Here is a 20,434-nt window from a genome sequence, read left to right as displayed (position 1 = left end):
TGTTGAGGGATATGATTTAGCTGAGAAGTATTGGTGATGGTTGGACTGGATGATCTTTTAGGTCTTTTCCAATCTTGATAATTCTGTGATTCTGTGATTCTGTGAATGTGTGCACCATCTAACTCATTTAGACATGAAATGGAACTGACTTAGTTTTATTTCCAACTAAAGAAAAAACAACTAGTGGAGCTCAGACTGGTTAGAAACTGAAATTAATTCTTTTAAATCAGATGCAAATGGTAGGTTTGCCAGAAGAAATAAGTAACAGAGGGCAACAGTGATAAAGGGTAATTGAAGACTCTTATCCTGGATACTAGGTGATGGAAAGCCAAGATGGCAGTCTGCTAGAGCTAAAGAAAGTTTTGACTGTCCCAAGTTGAGAAGGTAAAATTGTTATCTGAGGTCAATTCACTTTTGCTTGGCTGTGTTTAGGATTCCTCCAGTGGAAGAGAATACAGTTCACTGCTTATAAGCTCTCTATTTACAAACGCCTTAGAATATTTTCCTTTTTGTGCTAATAACAAAGCTTGAAGGATAATCTCAATATAACTTCAGAGCGCATTATGCATAGCTGTCTTCTTGACTGGAGAGCACCTGAAATCCATTGATTCTATCCACAGCGGTAGAAAAAAATGCGCAAACAGAAAACAAATTAATTAGTAAGCTGTATCATGCTGCCAAAAGCAAAGATGGTTAAACATTAACATTATTGGGGTGTATGCATCTAACATCTCAATGACTAATACGTTTCTTGCACCGTAGAAATTGTGTCAGCTACATTGTGGACCCCAGTGGGACATGGTGATCTACTAAAACAGATGGATACAATGAAGTAGACTTCTGTTAGTCTGGATTGGGCACAGAAATCCAAACTCTTCCAGCGATCCACAGATCAGTTATTATACAACAAACCAGATCAACTCCTTCACAGTTTGCTCAGCCTGCTGTGTCACTATGCAGTTAAGAAGCCTTTAATCTTCACACTGACATAGGTGCAATGAGGCTACAGACTAAAATTTCATACACAATTTGGATGAAAGCTAATTACTGCCTGTTACTCTAGCTGCTTTCCTCCAACTAGAAGAATGTGGGGAAAAAAAATAAAATGCGTTGCTTTTACTGCTGCATACTTTGTGCTACGAACTGCAACCATACAAACATCAGTACAAAAATTTCAAGAGTATAAAAGACTGTCAGATAGTCATTAAATACAGCCGGTCAAGATGTATCCCTTAAAATATATGCTTAATTTGCTCCAAATTAAAATTCTGTTCTTGAAGTTCCCAGCTGAGGACATATTTTTACAATTGCTTCAAGTGAAAAGTGCATTTTGAGATCTGAGCAACAGCCCTTAAAATGGGGCTTCGTGATACCGAAAATGAGCCCACTAAAGGTAGTTAGCACACAAATCTTTATGCCCGTGTGTTTAACTCTTGAACTCCAGTGGGACTCTTCCCATTGCGCAAAGTAACAGCAGTTGGCCTTTGCAGGACTAGGGACTTCAGTGTAACATCACTAGTGTCACTATAGTATACTATTTAGAAACCAAAGAGGCATAAAGATTACTCTAAGTGAAATCCGTTGTTCATTGAGTATAACAGATCAAACTGAAGGAAGCAAATATAACAAGAGAACCAGGAAAAACAGCATTAAAATCAAAGGATGTGAACATGTGTATAGCATGGTTTACCAGAGGTGAAAAAATGACAAAAAAGCAAGGAGATAATGTGCTTCAAAATTCAATAATCAGAGGAAAATTATGAATTAATAAGGAAAATGATATCTTCCAAAAGTAATATTTGTAATGTACAAGATATTTGAGCCAGACTCATACATATATTTAAAGAATGGCAAACTGCAGATTGCAACAATAAAAAGCCTTTTCATAATCAGAGAATGGTATAAGAAATCTTGTTAATGAAACAGTTGCGCTGTCTCCCGTCACAATATCCTTTGATGACAAATTATACTTCAAGGTGAGAGCCAAGTCAGTTGAGATTCTTATTCTGAATTACCCCATAGGAATCCATCTCCCTCTCTCTCTCCTGACTATGGGTAGACCCTGGTGAGTTGAGAGACCATGGAGTAAAGTCACCCTTTGCAACTACTTTCCTATGTAACAGTTTTCTGCTTAATGTATCTATTTAGTGGATGCTGATTTAAGTACTTCCATACATATTTTTTTTTTAGTTCAGAAAGGGACAAGCACTTCAGCTCATTATTTCAGGAAACTGTTTATTCCTTAGAATCTTTTCTTAAGTTCTGAATCCTACAACAGTGGTTTTCAGCATTTCTCATCATGCATTGATATTGACCACCACTTCATCAAAAAGGACAATTTTAAATACAGCTTTCGCAGGACTTTTCATCTATTTCCAGATAACCCACTAACAGTTCCTCCACACTGTACACTCAAAAACTATTTTGCACATGTATGCTATTTCCCCCCAGTTTCAGTTCTCACTGGCTGACCAGATCAACTGAACTCAAAACAAACGTCTATAGGACATTGGATTACAAAATAAATTCATTTGTGTATTATAAGAAACTTATCCTACAAGATAAGCTTCCTTTACAGATCAGCCTCTCCCTTTCCAATCAATCTTCAAAAATATATTTGGAATCTAATTTGCAATTAGACTAGTTGCATATACTTTTGATGTTGAACTAGCAAACATGGTGCTACCCAATTTCACTACAAGTTTTTAGGTAACTTAAAAATTTCACAAAGGTCAGATTCACTAGGAAATAAGCAGAGAAGAAAACAAGAACATAATCATCCTGCTCTACAAGCCCATTGTGTGCCTCTATCACTCTTACTATCTGTAATCCTCACCACTCTGTCTCAGGAAGAACATGAGTGACAGTATTTCCAGACGAGGAGACACTGGAAGTGCTAAGACTCTCCACTCAGAACTCTGTTTCAGAGCCAGGATCACTCTGGTCTAGCACTGATTTTCAGTGCAAAATACCAGAGCACTGCTCTACACAGGCTGCTGAGCTGCCAGGATCCTTGGTCTGACCCAGCATGGCAGCTCCCACACAATTTAATAATGCTGCTAGTCTCCAGAAACAACCAGAAGCAGCTTCCTCTTCATTTATCACACTGCCTCCTCGTATGCACTGAGCTTTATTTTGGAGGCAATGGACAACCACAGCCAAGTGGGCCCCTGCCTATTCTAAATTATATCGAGGCTGAGAACACTGTAAATCAGGCAGGAAACTTTAATGCCACCTTTGGCCACAATGACCATCAATCCTTTGTCTCCGTTAGTCACAACTGGAATTCAGCCCAAGTGTCTGCAGTCTTAAATGAGATACCATCTTTGATGACCAGTTTCCACCAGATTTAAGCCAGTCCAGTGACAAAACAGTTCTCCTCCTCCACAACCTATGGAGGCGAGAAAAAAATAGTGAGAAATAGGATGTTTTCCATGAAAGGGAATTTGTAGGTGAAAAACTGTGCTCCTGCTACAAACAGCAATCTACGGTAGAATATTTTTAGGATACAGATAATTCTGGCTTAGTTCCACGAAATGAACGGTAGAACTGCCTCAATTTAATTACCACCCCATGAAGCAATCTGACAGCCCCAATGCAGTGCTTAGTAAGCATTTTACCTCAGACAGCTCGAAGATGTATTGTAGCACTGAAATTACAATACGTACCATGACTTGTTCTGTCATCCTACTCTGAGAATGCAGCATGCTTGTCTCTATAATGAGCTGTCTGATATTCAGCCATTTCACCTGTAGCAAACAGGAGTAAAACGTAAGTAACTATAAGTTGGCATATCAGTTGAATGCAAGCTAAAATATTCATTTTTTGGCAGAAGGTTTCAGATTCCTTTAACTGTCTAGACAAGTGTAATACATAATTTACTTACATTTGCATTTTGAAAAACATTTTGAATTTTCTAAATTTTTAATTATTACATTCTGTAAAAAAAAAAAACCAAACAACAAACAACCCACAAACCCTGTTCTCTCCTTCTCCATCTTATTTTCTGCTTACAAGATTCTTGGAAAGTATATTGGGGACATATTTGTTACTGTTACTGTTACAGGAGTAAAATATGTATAATTTAAGGACACATAAGTGTGTGGTATTAAGAAAATTAACTCTGTAAGAAAAAGTTTTATCTGTTTAGTTCAAAAAGCAAAGAAGAAAAAAAATGTACTAAAAAATGCAATAGGACAGTTTATAAAGCTTACACTAATGCAGATCTGTAATGTTTTTTTTAATAAATATACTTATGCTTGAAAATATATGCTGTTCTTCTCTTCTGCAAGTATAATGAGATTATGTAACTTTATTTAAAAAAAAAGAAACAAGTTATCCAGCTTGTTTCAGCAGAAGAAAGATTGAAACTTATTTATTCATACAGAGTCTTACAACAAAAAATAAGTAGCTTTATTTTCTTTTTAATTATGTCAGAATTGGACAGTGCTACTCTTCCTCTGGGTAAGCAATTTTTAGGAGATGTATGTAAAAGCAGTTAAGCTCAGCCTAAATTTTAAAATAGTCACCTTACAGGAACTATTCACACCTATAAGAAGGCCCACCTAGGGCACCCAAAACATCAGTGAATTTTCATTGACTTAATCTTTGACTTAACACCACCGTGAGTTAAATGTCATAGACTGAATTCTGCTTAATGCCATCTCAAAAGCCACGAATTGTGGAATATAGAAAAATAATACCCCACATTAGCCATAGTATAAGCCTAAAAATACCCCAAACCCACCTTCAAAATACACTTAGTATAAATAAGTAAAGAAAAAGAACTAAGATCCTTCTTCTGTTTCTCTGTAGGATTCTAAGGAAAGACTCCTTGCAACAAACACTTACAGGTTAAAAAGAAGTTTCAGGTGTTATTAAAAACCTTGGAGTCCAGATCACACAAGTATGGGAGTGTACAATAGCTGTACTACTATCAGTGCCTATGACTTTACATTGGAAGTTAATGGAAAATTTAGGCTTGAAATGTCTTTATAACCAGCAGAACACCAGCAATACATGGTGCTCAACCTTCCTTCTTCTGTTTACTGGTCCTATGTTTGGTTAAGTCAACACTCCGTTCCCTGCGATTGCCTGGGAACAAGGGATCAGGTAGTCAAAAGTAATTGTGCAGGTCATACATCAGTCAAATTTCCTAACGGTGTGTACTTGGTGTGTACCAAGTCTTCCCTGAGATAGCTCAAGTTAAGATTCTAAAAGCCAAAAGTCAAGAATCCTAAAACAAAACAAGATAGATTACACAAAAAATCTGATGCATGCTAAGTCAAAAGCAAAGATGATCCAATCCATAGATTTAGAATATACTTGAGAAAGATCACTTGCTATATGAGAACTTTTTAAATATGTGGAAACATCTGCAAGATAAAATACAGTTTTGATTTGCCAGATGTTGTCTCCCTTACAAACCCTGTGTACAATTAACAGTCTTTGAGTCTTACCCATTATTTTGAGTATGAATTATTTCTCAAACCTTATTTTCTTTCTCTTACATAATATATATCTCTTTATTTCTTTTAAAAATAGAAATGTTCAGTTACTTTTCTTCAGAATGACAGGGTTACAGAAAACAGAAGTGCCTCAGGATTTAGAAAGCACTTCCCAGCCACTATTACTTGAAAGAGTTTTCACTCTCAAAGAGGTATAATGTCCAGAAAGAAACAATACTCTGAACAAAGATGAAAAATTGTAGATTACTTTCACAGGCTCTTATCCTACAATGGAGAAAATATCCACACTCTAGCTAGGCTTCTTTGAAAAGAATATTTTCCTTTTATACAGAGATAAAAAGCAAAGCTCTCAGGTCAGAGGCTATAGGGGAAAAGAGCTAATGTCTCCCCATGCTTTGATGTTACAAGTAGTCCCTCGTTACAGAAGTGTATTAGAGCTACTAGTAAACTGAGCCAGCATATTTAATAACCACTTTCAGTATGGGTGGCATATGGATTATTCTGTACATAACACGGCAAGGAAAGTCATGCACATTACCAACAATGTACAGACCTTTATTTTTACATGTTAACATAACTTTAAAATACAGCATAGCTAAAAGGTAGTGTGTGATTTATAGGTCCCATAGGAAGACCTCTCTCTACAAATGTGTCTGAAACAACTATAGACAGCAAACCAGGATTAAGTGTTCCTCTCACAGTGAAATGTAACACATGTAATGGGTTTTGCACTGGCATGTAATATCTGAAAACAGCAAATTTCAACCTGTTGAGTACAAAACACAACAGTGACAACTAGCAGTGTACGGTGTCTCTGTCGCTTTTGGAGCTGAAGAACTGCAGACTGGAGCTAGTTCGGTTGTCTTTCACAAATCCTTAGGAGCAACAGCTGAAGGACTTAATGCACCAATTTGCATCAGTCCTAATGCACCAGTCCACCTAACAGACCAATTTAATTGTTGACCCACCTTTTGGAACACTGTATCTCAAAATTCAGGAGACACTGGAATGATATCTATAAAGATTACCTAAAAAAAAAAAAAGAAAATCAATCCAAAATATTAATCAATTTTTTGGGTTTATGTAGCACCAAGCTGATTAACAGTAAGATATACCCTTAGAAAACCCACTTAGCTTACTTATTTTTTATACCTGTGTAAATTGAAACTTGCTAGGAGTACTAATCTTCAAATTAACAAAAAAAAAAAATCTTTATTCTCTTAGGTATTTGATATCCTCCATCAGACTACTGCACAGGAGAAAATATAATTTCTGATTGAGTTTTGTATTATATGGAAAATTACGTTTGTTTGGATATTAGTGAAATACTAATTGCTGACTGAGACGACTGATTACGCAAATTTGAAAATTACATGAATCCTATTTCGATACCCTGTAGTTTGAGTATTGCTTAGTAGACAATCAAACAGAGAGATTATCCACCAAAATCTCTCAAAATCTCAAGTAATCAGAAAGCTGAAATGCAATTATCCTACATTTGAACTAGAGGCAGATGCACTCTGGCAAGTTTTCTTCTCAGAAGTGCCTACAGGAACTTCTGTAACGGCTCCAGATTTCAGCCCGAAGTGAGTCACCACAAAAAGGGTAACAAAGGTTGTGAAGGACTTGTACCAGGGGCTTTCAGCAGGAGAGATGGAAGAGATTCAAAAGAAATAGAAGAACAGCAGAAAGGCTGGGAATAGAGAACTGAAAAAAATATGAGTTCAGGGTAAACAGGAAAATAAAGCTAGATATATGAGAAGCAGGGATTAAAAAAAAAAAAAGAAAAGTACAAGAAAATAAAAAATGGGGAAACTTAAGTAGGGAGAAACAAGGGAAACACCAGTCTCACTAAATGTTTCCTGGTATGTCAGCAAAGAAGCAAATCATTCTCCCCATAGGTTCAGGTACCTGCCACGAAAAGTCCAGGAGGATTTTTTGAGCCTGATTATTCTTAACAGATTTCCAGATTGCATTTTTAGCTTTGTAAGTTTTGTTTAGAAATATATTTAAGATGAATAATTCACTGGAAATATTGGAGAACATAATGTTCTAAATAACAGCAGCTTTTCTACACTCAGTTTCCACGTTGGTAAGACATGTTTGAACTGATTATATTGGCTTCACAGTGCTGTGAAATCACCCTACCCCATTGCTGGAAGCTACATGGAAAACAGAGTGGTCTGAAGGGAACCCACCCTCAGTCCCTCCAGCTGTAAATCCACTGCATTAGCATGAGCTCACCTTCTGAGACAATATGAACTGTTCACTATATGGACATAAACATAGGCTGTATGGATAATGGGTGCAGCAGAACAGGCTCACAAGCCCCATTACAATAGCGTCAGGAGCAGAAAGTCGTAAACCAGTGTCCAAAACCACAGCAGCTGTATTCATCGGAGGATCTCCTGAGATGTCTGACAGCTTTTAACAAGTAAAATAACAAAAAAAAAATGCAGACCTGCTTTTTCAATAGAAGGCATTGTACACACAGGCTACACTACTTCTTTCAAATGGTTGAAAGTGGCAAAGTTGTGACTGACCATGTCCTGCTTTCTCTTTCAGCATGTATTTTGGAAATCCTCAGATTTTTCCAGGCTAACTCCTTAGCAACACCCTTGTGAAACATTTAAAACTGGTCTGCTCTGGTCTGCTACCTCTCATCCTGCCCAAGTTCTGCCTCTGCCTCTGCTGAAGCACCTGTGCAGGTGGGTTCCCCAATCCCTTTCTCTTCTCGTATGTCGCTGTAATGCTACTCCATTTAGATGATGATATTTTTTAGACTCATTTCTCTCATTTCTTTTGGGGAGGCCCTATGTGGACCCCATTCTAGCTCCCCAAGCAGGGTTTGCAGGTGAAAAGTATAAGCAGGGTGATTTTGTGTGCAATTTGCAGCAATGCGAGGTGCAGCCGTAGGGATCCCTGGCTGGTTGGTGAGTTTCCTTCCCCAGAACACTTCTTTTTTGTCCCTGTCTATTCCTAAGCCACAAGCCACTGGGAACAAAGGCCATCCAGTCCATGTCTTTGGAAAGAAACACAAGAGAAGGCTCTACTGCTAACAAGCAATAGTGAGGAGAGTTTTCTTTAGTAAGCTATGTGATTTATAAACAATATACTACTGCCATGTGTTAAAAAAGAACAAGGTCACTAGCGAGAAAGAAACTAACTGTTATTCTTAAAAGACAAAGTCAGGAGATATAAAAGGGCATACATCATTTCCCTCTGAAACTGTATGATAAAATGACAGCAAAAATCAGCTTAGAAGCAACATGTGAACTAGCCTTCTGTGCCTCCTGCTCTCTTCCTTCCAAGACTAAATGGATCTGTGTCTCTCTTTTGTCACATTGTTGTAACTTTCATTCAGTCTCCCCACTTCACCTTGACCGCATCTGAACAGTGACAATATGTTTCTTGTTCTTCACACTTTTCCCAGCAAGGATCACTGACAGCCTCTTACTTTGTATTTTCTCAGCTTTTGAGGCAGCGATTTTTTTTCCCTTCTTTTTCCCTCAGCCATCATCATTGCTATTTGGAGAGAATTTGGTTCAATTTCCATTTTAAACGTGAAATGTTTGAATTAGCTTATAATGTCTCCCAGCTTGCAGAGGAAAGAGCTGGTCTTTAAAAAAGAAAAAGTAAAAAGTTTTATTTTTTGCAAAATACAAAATGAAAAGCTGCAGAATAATCTTAAATCATTTTGTACTGCACATAAAACTTGAAAATAATGAGAGCTCTTCAATTTAGAAATGATTGGGGTTCTAGGCATACGAATCAGAGAGAGCTGTAAAATTATTAGAACACTACAGCATCTTTCGTAAGCATTTCAATTCAGAGGTGATCAAAGATTCTGGACTTGCAGAGCAATTTACTTGGCATTTGCAGGAAAGCCTCACTCTTTCAAACTGAAGCACTCTTAACAATATGAAGAACTCCAATAATTTTAAATTTATGTATACCATACATGCCTGGAAATCCAATTTAGTCTTCAAATAAAAACATTATAACTTCAGAAGTATGAAGGGCCCACCCACAACATAACAGCAATCTAGCCTTTCCAATTCACATGTCAATTCAGCCTGGCTGTTATTTCTCCGACGCTAGGTTTTTCTGACATGAGGAATTGCTGAAAACATTTGTGATAAGTATTTGTTTCTTTAAACCCTATCCTTCAGGCTTGCTTTCTGATCATCTACACATTTCCTCCTAAACCCAATGAACTTCTGGACAGCCTCAGATTTCAGGCTGATCTGCAAGATGTAAATGGTATTTCTAAATACTTTTAAATACTGCAGATTAAAATCAGAAAGCAATGTTTAAGCCACATCAAAGATGCAATGTATTCTAACCAAAACTTCAATTCAGTTCAGTTTAAGTTTGTAAGTAAGTACACATATTTTTAATTTAGCTGAGCTTAGGTTAGCAAATAAGTATATCAATTCTTAAGGGAAAGACTAAGTACACTGAATTTCAAAACAATATAGATAGAGAAGGAAAATTAAATTCGGTCTAAATTGTAAAAATTACATTTCAAGTATACAGGAAAAAAAAATCACAAAAAGTCCCCTAAGCAAGAGAGGTCTTGTGTTGACCCAGCAGATTCTCTGTGGCTTCCATGCAAATCGTCCTTCTGTGTAAAACAGACTCCTGTCAGCAGCCAGCTTGTGAAGTCTCTCAGTTTCGCGTAGCAGGCAACTGCCTTTGCAGTCAGACTGGTCATATGAGAAACCTTCCCTGTAGCCCACAAGTCTTGTGAGCTCTCAAGCTATTGAGAGAGCTACTGTCTATAGAAACTCAAGTTTTCCTTTCCTTATTGACACAGATGTAGGACTGTGTAACACATCTATGAGGCAGACAGTGGTGTTTCACTGAAGCTTCCCAAAGAAGTTATTTTGTTGCAAAGAGCATCCATGAATGGTTAAAATTTCAACCCAAAGACTGAGGGCTTCACACAGTTATGAATGTACGGCAACAGGAGTATATGACACAAACCCTTCATGTAATCCAACCACGGAGGACTTCATCAGGTGTCAGCAGCAAAGAGTGTGTTATACTGTTCCTTACCAGTATCTGTAGGGTATTTGATTTGTTGTAAAAGGAGTACAGCCCTGCTTGTAGGGCACATCCTCCAAAATAAAATCACATCCTCCTGCCTTTTTCATTGAGTATTTCTTTCCACTTAGTTCTGTTAAAAAATATTTCATTGAAACCAACAGCTCTTTTTCACTCTTTCATATATATAACATCGGAAAAAACCCACAAAGGCCAACCTATAAATGCTTAGGACCAAGGAGGGCATTACCCCACAGGTGAATACTGGTAAGGTTATAGAAGCACTTACAATATAAAGTACTTGCTTACTTACCTACAGTCACCACTCTTCAAACCAGCACAAAGTAGAGTTGGTTTTGCAAACCAATCTGCATTCTACCAAAAAACTGAATACGGAGTACCTATTTTTCAGGCCTTCTTCCAAGGCCTTAAGTAAATTAGATTATTATATTTCTAGGAGACAAACTTTTCCATACCTCAATATAGATGTTTATATACATATTTAAATTGTGATACTTCATAAATACTGTAATTCACATATTAAAGTAGATAACCTTGAGACCATAATGACATAGCAGGACTGAAATTTGCGCCTAGTGTAGTCCTGAAAACCCTCACTGTAGTCAGCAAGAATTTATGGAACTTTGGCAAAGATATAAATGTATATATTTACCTAGCATTTAGATTCTTGAAGCAATGCATGAAGCAGCATACCACTAGTGAGTGGTATTTTTAATTTAAGAATTCCTCCTCTGTCATGCAGATAAATCCTATTTTGTTTTTTCCTTTCTTTTTAATTATAAGCAAAACAAACATGACCTCAGAACATCTTTGTTATTACTGTGAGTAAGGAAAGGGGAAAAATAAGGAGGGTGGGACAGAGCATGCAGGAAGAGGGGATTTTTGACAAGTTGCATGATAAATATAAACTGACATTAAAGATTTTGTAAAAGAAATTTCAAAAGGAAAGGAGATGTTTAATAGAGGCTCTGTTAGCCAGCATACCAGTCACTGGAACAGAGTATTTACTCCTTGAAGGTGTGGCAGGGGTAGAAAATTATCTGACTGCTAACGCTTCTCACTGAACATGAGAAATCAAAGATTAAAAATAAATAGCTAGAGGAGATTCAAACGGGGCACTTTTACTACCACTATGAAACGGCTCTTCACACTATAATATTGAGACACTTTTCCTGAGCTTGAGATTCACTGCACAGCAACTACAAGGTGAGGTCCTATTGCACATGTTCTTTCTCTCTGCACTTTTGCTCCTCCTGGATCCTTGGGCATCTACCCACATACAGGAGAGTCTACAACTTCTGGCACAGGTAGAAAATTATTATGTTGCATTATTTATCAGTGATTTCACTCAAAATACTCCTGAGCAGGGTGAGAATGGTCCTTCCATGTTCCTGAGATCACTTCACAGCTGTTCCTGGTCTCACTTCACAGCTACCTGGCCGGTAGCATCTGAGTTGAACAACAGTACATTTTATATTACATTACATTTATTTCCATTCTATTTGCCTTTGCAGTGGGATTTCTCTCCCCTCATTTTAGCTATTTAAAGGCTTGACAATGAAATCAGTGAGAGCTCAAGACACTACAAAGACATATTTATACATAGCTGTCTACAGCCACACTGAATAGCCCTTAAACTAAGGGACTCGGCTCAGTTGACCAAACATTGACATCTAATGCCATTTGACATATCCTGGGGTATCCAAGATGTATCTGGCAGATCCACAAAGATGATACAAGATGTGCAGGAGGCCCACTTCCAGAGTGGGCCATTCCACAGCATCTCAGATATTGCAGGACCCCATGAGAAGGCAGCTGAATCAGGCCCCTCATTGAACAGGTCGTGTTCAGAAAAGAATTCATTACCAAGTATGATATCTGCATTATGATGAGCTGAATAGCTCTCTAGGCCCTAGTGACTCTACATCCACCGACTTAATGATAGCCTAACACCTAGCACGTATGTCAACAGCATCATTAGAAATCTAAATGTAGCAGGATTTAGGAACCTTAATTGTACATGTCTGTGATTGGGAGCTAAATCTTGCCATAGTTGTCTAGGTTCCTTTTTCTGTTACAGAAAGTATTAAATCTACTCAAAGTGCAATTCACTCTATCTGAGAAATTAAGTCTAAGACAGGTGGGAGGATTTACCACTTGGAAGCACCCCCCCTCCTACTTAACGGCTTTAAACTCAGTTGAGATAATTACCACAAACCAATGGAGCGCAAGCATTTCCACAGAAGCCTCTGTCTGACATTAGACATACTGGCTCCAAATGTTGCAAATGAAACTTTGAGGTAGAATCTTACAATGATCAATTACATATTTTCAAACCTTTTAATTACCTTTAATACACCTGCATAGCAATGACACAATCAAGACACTAATATACCACTGTCCCTTATTGTATGGTAGTTATTCTGGGACCTTTAAAGTTTGACAGCATCAAAACAGGACTGGATTTAACCTGAATCCTTCTTTCCCTCTGTTCTTTGAAAACATGAATAGTTTATGTACACTCTTCATGAACCATTTTGATAAAGTAATAATAAAAATTTTCTTATCTGCTCACAGTAAAGCTTAATTTTTCCATCTGCCTAAAATATCTCTCATTAGTAACTCCTACAAATTCAGAAAAGTAATGTCATTTCAGAAATATAAAAGCATACTTAAATTGGATTTTAAAATTATAAACAACAAAGGATCCATGTCATTCTAAGATTAAAAAAAAAAAACAATAATTAAAGGAAGTGATTAAAAAAAACCCCCTCTAATACAAACTCCCATGCCAAATTTCAGCACTACTGAATTTGTCTCAATGTAAAAGTATGTGCAAATTAAAGCCTTTGTACACTTCAGTACACAACTGTTAACAATCAGAATTATTTTACAAAAGATAATATAATTCTAAACTGAAATACAGCCCTTATTCAAAACCAGAAGATTCCTTGAAAAATTGATTGAAAATTCTTTTACTTCCTTGCTTTACTCTTTTTCAAGCTTAATGCTTTTTCTTCTCCTCTCTCATTCTTTTATCCAGTACTCTCCATTTTTCAGTTGTTTAAAAGATAGGAAGAAAAGAGTGGTGCTTGAGGCAGAGGAAAGAAGGAAGAAGATTTTTTAAGAAGAGCAGAAAAAAAAATCTAAAATAAGGCTGCAGATTTTCACAACTGAGTAATCAGATGAGGTCTCCCTCAGTAAATAAATATCCCTTAAGACATGAGTCACAAAAATTGCTTCATATTGTTGGTGGAAAACATATTCCTCTCTTTAACAGATCCACCCATCAGGTAACAGCAGAAATTTAAAAAAGAAAGGGATTGTGGTTTGGTCGGATTGGCAGGGGAGGAGGCGTTCAGGATGGGAGATGAACTGAGGATGGTTTTCCCCATATCCCCTTCCACTCGCTGTGGAAGCTGCTGCACCCTTCCTCTGCTCTCACCCAACCAGAGATGCATGGGAAAAGTGATGCCAGTGGGAGTATCCCCCACTCTATAAAGGCATCAGCATACAGCAAGGCTTAGCATGCAGAGTCTTTTCTCTCTGCTCATGACAGACTAGGAGAAATTACTCTGGATTTTAAAAATCCCGTTTTGTTGAATCCGGTCTCAGTATGTGTTTGCACAACTTAGTTAAGTAAAAGGACCTTCAGCTAGAAAAAAAAAGTGCATATTTCTCCTTGCTAGGAGAAATGATGATTCACTCAACAAAAATACTAAACTGGACAGTAAACTGGACAATAATTTGATGGATGGTCAGTGTAAGGCCACTTCTTATGTGTTAAGCAAAATGGTCTTAAGGTACTCAAAGATTTTGAGCAACATCTGTGAATAAAGCAGCCAGATTTGACTTAATTTCCTCCTCCACTACCCCCTTCGCCTTGTACAAATGTAAGAAAGAAACATCTCAGGGATGTGAAAAAGTAGGGAAGAGACTGGGTCCTGAAATGTCTCATCCTGCCCTCTGATCTAATGGGTGATACAAGGTCAGTGCAAACCACTATAGCAACTCTTCAGCTTGTGTGGTGGTGGGGTGGCTGGGAAGCCAAAGGCCCTCTCCACCAGCAGCTCCTCTGACCAAACTGGCACATTGACATTGTGCGAGCTAATTCGTGGCACTCTATTTTGTTTGTTTTTGAAGGTCACCTATGAACAAACCCAACCATCACCCAGAGTTTGTGACTTTGCTGCTGCAACCACCAGACTCCTGTGGTCTGTGGGCCGAGGAGTGAGGGATACTCGAGGGAGCTGCTCCAGCCGCAGGGGCTGAGGACCTCTGAAGTTCTTCCAGGCGTTCTTGTGACAAAACTGGCAGAAACATTTCAAGCAAGATTTACCACGCCAGCAACACATATTTGCAAAAATATTTAATTTTCTCCCTAATATAAACCAGTAATAAAACTTAGAAGTCCATATCACAGGGTGGTTTTCTGTTCAGTAGAGGTTTTTTTTCACCCGTGTCGCCACAAGAGGTATGCGAGTCGATCATAGAATCATAGAATCTTTAAGGTTGGAAAAGACCTCCGAGATCATCCAGTCCAACCATCAACCTAACACCACCATGTCCACTAAACCATGTCCTGAAGTGCCACATCTACATGTTCTTTGAACACCTCCAGAGACAGCGACTCCACCACTTCCTTGGGCAGCCCGTTCCAGTGCCTGACCACTCTTTCAGTGCAGAATATTTTTTGTAATATCCAACCTAAACCTCCCTTGCCACAACTTGAGGCCATTTCCTCTTGTCCTATCACAAGTTACTTGGGAGAAGAGACCAACACCTGCCTCCCTACAACCTCCTTTCAGGCGGTTATAGAGAGCGATGAGGTCTCCCCTCAGCCTCCTCTTCTCCAGACTGAACAATCCCAGTTCCCTCAGCCACTCCTCATAGGACTTGTTCTCCAGATCCCTCACCAGCTTCCTCACCCTTCTTCTCCAGCAACTCCACGTCCTCCTTGAACTGAGGGGCCCAAAACTGCGCACAGGTGTACAGAAGCTGCCAGGAGCAGAGAATTTTGGGAGACACCTTTCCCGAGGGCCCCGTTACACCATAGGACAGCGTCCCACCGCCCAGCTCTGATGAAGAGGTCAGCGCGCCAGCCCCTGCCCGGAGAACCCCCCGGCCGCCACCCTGGCACCCCAAAACCGGTTCAAGGCGGCGGAGGCTGGGCCGCCGCCACAGCCAGGGCGGGAGTGGGCCCTTCCTCGGGCAGCCAGGCGACCCCCTCCTCACCCTCCTCTGCCCCTGCCCGGCTCCGGCTGCCTCTCCCCGCCGTCCCGGTCCCACGGGAAGCGGCGGGGCTGGCAGCAGCCCGCTGCGGCTCCCCCCACCCCCCGCCCCCCGCCCGGCTGTCACTCCCCCCTCTCGCCGCTATTATCCGCGCTAAGGCCGGGGCAGCCCCCAGCCGGGCAGGGCTGCCGATCGCTATCGCTCCGGCTGTGGGGCTGCCCCTGCCGTGAACCTGACGACGGGGACCGAGGGGGTGTGGGGTGGGGAGAGAGAGAGGCGCTGATACAGTTTGGTTTCTTTTCTTATTTTCCTATCCTTTCTCCGGCGCGGAGGCCTTTGTGTCAGCTTTCAGAAATGCTCTGTTTGACTGGCAGCCTGTCACAGATCAGTTACCACCTAAAGCCGCTTGGCAGGGAGAGGTGACGGCCCAGGAAGGGATCTAAGTGGGTTTATCAGTGCTTCTTTACGCCTCGTGAGCTCCTTGACACAAAAGGAAAGGGTATTAAAGATCTAAAGCGAGCCCAAAAGCGTGAAAGCTCCTTATAGGCTGCGAGATGCGGATGTGACTAAATTTTTAAATATTTTTGAGTTGATGCTATTCATTTTGCCAATAGAGTAGAAAGAATTTTTGTTACAGAAATGAGTGTATGTTCCACTTGAGTGAGATTTGGAAAAGGGAGGAAGTCCCTAAATATGTGCTCAGAATATTACAGCTACCCTGTATTTACAATCATGCATCTGTTTTGAATATATATAAAATCTGATATATTTCTTTTTTAAAAAAGAAAAAACAAAAACCAACAAACCCACAACCATTTAGCACATACAGTATTCAATTTCCTGCTCCTATTGCTGAATTTATTGAGGGGGTTTGCGTTTATTTGTTTGTTAAAGTTTAAACGTTATAACCCAGTAAGTTGGGTTCTCAATTTTCAAATCCTATAAATGGTAAGCATGGAAAAGGTCCAGAATTCATTAGGTATATGCTGTATCTCCTTTCAGGCTCTTTTATGCATGGATTATTGTTAAAGTAGTGTATTTTTAGCACGCCAATGGCTTCTCACAGCACATTACTACAACCATAATGGTTACACTACAGGCAGCAGAGCACAAAGCCTTCTTCCTTTGTTCCTAATTTACCAGATCTCAAACTCTTTTATTGTCTGATTTAAATTAAAACACAAACATTTCTGTGGGAGACAACATCAGCAAGGTGTGTAATTTGGGGGCGATGAAATACCGAAAAAGCCAACCTGCATCCTGGTGGTCAAAACAGGCAGGTTTTTTGCGTCATCTACTTTACGAAAATTACATGTATTATAAACCTCACATAATCACAGGGTCATGTTCCAGCCTTGGCGAATGTTAATGAGAGTTACACAGAGACCAAGAATTGTTATAGTCAAGATTACTTTTTTTTTCATTTACTGAAAAAATGTGGGAAACGGTTATTTATTAATGTCTAATTTTTTTCATATTTTTACCTGATTCATTTTTTCATCTTGAAAGAAAGTTTTCTAAGTGTTTGGGATCATAATAACATGTGTGATATTTTTTTTTTCAAATACAAAAGAGTAAGTCTCATTCCTTCTTCTCTCAATTCTGTATAGTCACCCAACTTGTTTTTCATGTCATTAGAGCCCCTCCTAGCCTTCACATCTGCTGTCTACCATTTTCATTGCTTATAAGCAGCAGGTGAATGGCCCAAATGAAAGATTTAACAAGCCCTCAGCGGAGCTGCTGCCCTGAAATTTCACTCCCCTACACAATGCTCTTTCCCTCTCTTTGTCTGAGCAAAAAGGGTTTTTCTTGGACCATTGTCTTGACCGTTGCCTAATATTGCCATCCTCTATAAAGTTCTGTAAGTGGCTACTGAACAGGATAAAATGAGTACTGTTAAAATATTTTCATGCTATTTCCTCAAATTTGTGAGGCAGGCAACTTAAATAATCCTCTCGCCTCTTTGCGATCAGAAACCTGCAGAAACTTGAAGAACTCTGTTTACTGGTGCAAATGTTAAAACAGCAAATTAAGGGCTAATATTTGTACCAATAGTTCTTACGCATCCCTTTTCAGAGTGCATGAACAACATCAAGTGCCTACCAGACCAACTAAAACCAAACACTCAATTTTTTAGCAGTTATGATTAAATCCTGCAGCAAACAGTTTGAAAATAAATAAACCTGAAAAAGTGATAATGTGGGGAAATCACAATTCGCTTAGTTGTTTCATCCACAAATAAGAAGATCTAAATTTGTTGTTTTTTTTTTTTTTTTTTCTGTGTGTAAATGACCAGGCTTTCAGTTTGTTCCTGAATACGCTTGCAAGCACAGCACCTCGTCTCATCTCCCCCAGATCACCCGGCAGGACCACAACTTCTCAAGCTGTATCCATAATGAACCTGGTCCTTCTGCTGCATGTTAACCAGAAAGACTATGAACAAGCTGAACTGATTACTTGTGAGGTGGATTGAGGTAAAAAGAAAACCTAAACTCATAGCAAAATTCACTGGGGTAGTATCTCATCAAAATGAAGCTTTTAAGAGGCCTAAACTGAAATTTGAAGGTATGAACTTGCTAAAGTTTAGATGACAACTGATTATATCCCAGGTTATATGTATTATGGCACAATGAGTTCTAACTTAAATAAGCTTAGCACTAAAATTAGGCTAAATTTATTGTTTCAAAGAATGAGGGCCAGTGAAAAACTTGTCAAAATTGCACCTAGCAGTTGTAGGCACTGAGTGTGGCAGCTGGGGGTGTTCAGGAGCACTGGAGATGCAGTTCCCTACAAACACATGCAAGATGTTGAGTGCCTTCAGATTAAATTCACATGTACTGGTTGTCGTATTTTCTTTGTAATACCCCATATTCCAAGACTAAATGTCAAAATGTCCAAGTTAGAAGCATTATGACTTTTAAAGGTATATATTGCAGCTGAAATAAATGTATTTATATATACACTGCATGTATTAATTCTTAAAATACATGTCCTTTCTCAGATTATCCAGGAACATCTAAAGCAAAGATCTATCCCAGATTGAGAAGTGATATGTTCTATGCCTCCTGAGAGCCCAGCAGCTTTTAGGGGCAGAAGGATTGGAAATCCTCATTTTATTCAGATTTGTGGACAACGCTAGGCATTGGTTATGATAAGCTAGAGTCTAAGGAGTGTGGGGGACAACCATTGCATCTGGAAAGTTGTCTTTAACACTCACTTTAGCACCCCTTTACACTGCCGGTGTGGTGTAACAGACTTTAGGATGAGCAAGAGCGTGGCTGTAGTGGTAAACAAGGGGAAAGGAATTTTCTATCTCAGTCTTTGGCCTTATCTAGCAGGGCTCTTGTAGCATTTTCCCCTCTTTGAATATGAGATTTTGCCTATAAGCACCTGTAAAATTCCCACAGGAGCTTGTCTCCTTTGCCAGTCGCTCTTTCTCGCCTTTCTCAGAGTAAACCGCAGGGAAAAGCAGCCTTGCTTAGACACTGCTGAGTGCCACAGCCTGGCTGAGGGAGGAGGCTACAATTCCCTGCTTTCCACCAAAGTGGAAAAGCAGCTTCAGCGTGCCAGTACATGAGACACATTCAGGCACATCTGATTAAAAGTGCTGTGGAAACTAGGGAATGACAAAGATGAAGAGGAGTCCACAGAGGAGGGAGGGAGGAAGATGGAAATGAAAAACCAGGAGGGAAAGGTGCTGGTTTTGAACTCTCTTCCTCATAAACACCATCACTTCTTGAGCCGTAACATGTAACCCTTTGGTCACTATGCATTTGCTGCTTATTCTGAAGGCTATATTAGAAATTGGGCTTTTAATTGGGTGCCTGCTGAAGGAGCAAACGACAACAGAGAACTGAGAGCCACAGCCTGCTCTTCACTGGCCATGAGCCGTGCCAGGTGACACATGGCTGGTGGCAGGAGCTCACCATGGGGACTTGTGGCCATGGCAGCCCAGTCCTTGAGGAAGGGAGCAATGCCAGGTGCGAGAAGCAGAACTATGATGCTGGTGCATCAGGTCTCAGGCACTCTGATTATGAAAGAGCCAGGTCAAAAAAAAAAAAAAAAAGAGAAACTATATTATTTCTATCTGTTGCAACACAGAAGCTTACACCATGGTAAATTAAACAATCCGCTCAATGTAACAGGACGTGCTGATAGAAACCTAATCACTCTTACTCCAAACCTTCACCTGAGATGCCATAAATCCCATCTTAGTTTCTGGGCTTTAAGTGAAACAGACTATTGTGCAAAAACATGCAGATGTTTCTGTTGGCCAGAGTAGTATTTCCACACAGAGCGTATTTAAAAACTCTGGTTCAGCAACAGTGACACCTGTCAGTTTTGAACCTTGAAAACATCAGAACCCCTCTAATCCAAAAGTGCTACCTCTGTACCTTGATGTACACAAACATTAAGTTTAAACTATGGAATAAGTATAAAGGATAAATACACACACAGTAATGTCATGCTTATCAGTAATTTTTTTAGACATGATTAAAACAGCTGGTATCTGCCACACAAAGGCACTTGTAGAACAGAGGCAGAAAATCTTAATCTTGTCTGTGAGGCCTTTAAAGTTTCCATGAGGATGAAGGGTGCTATAAAAATATTTTTAGGCTTGTAACTAGCAAAATTGACTTCCTTATGATCTCATGTGCTGCCAG

At 39.3% G+C, this 20,434-nt stretch overlaps 1 pseudogene; it reads right to left on the bottom strand.

The window, feature by feature from the left end:
* LOC147601228 (uncharacterized) overlaps positions 1–20,434 on the bottom strand; it is a 213,286-nt pseudogene that overhangs the window by 35,365 nt on the left and 157,487 nt on the right.

The sequence above is a fragment of the Chlamydotis macqueenii genome, chromosome 3 (assembly GCF_036417535.1).
Source record: "Chlamydotis macqueenii isolate bChlMac1 chromosome 3, bChlMac1.mat, whole genome shotgun sequence".
NCBI lineage: Eukaryota > Metazoa > Chordata > Aves > Otidiformes > Otididae > Chlamydotis > Chlamydotis macqueenii.
This window is presented reverse-complemented; position numbering and strand designations above follow the sequence as displayed.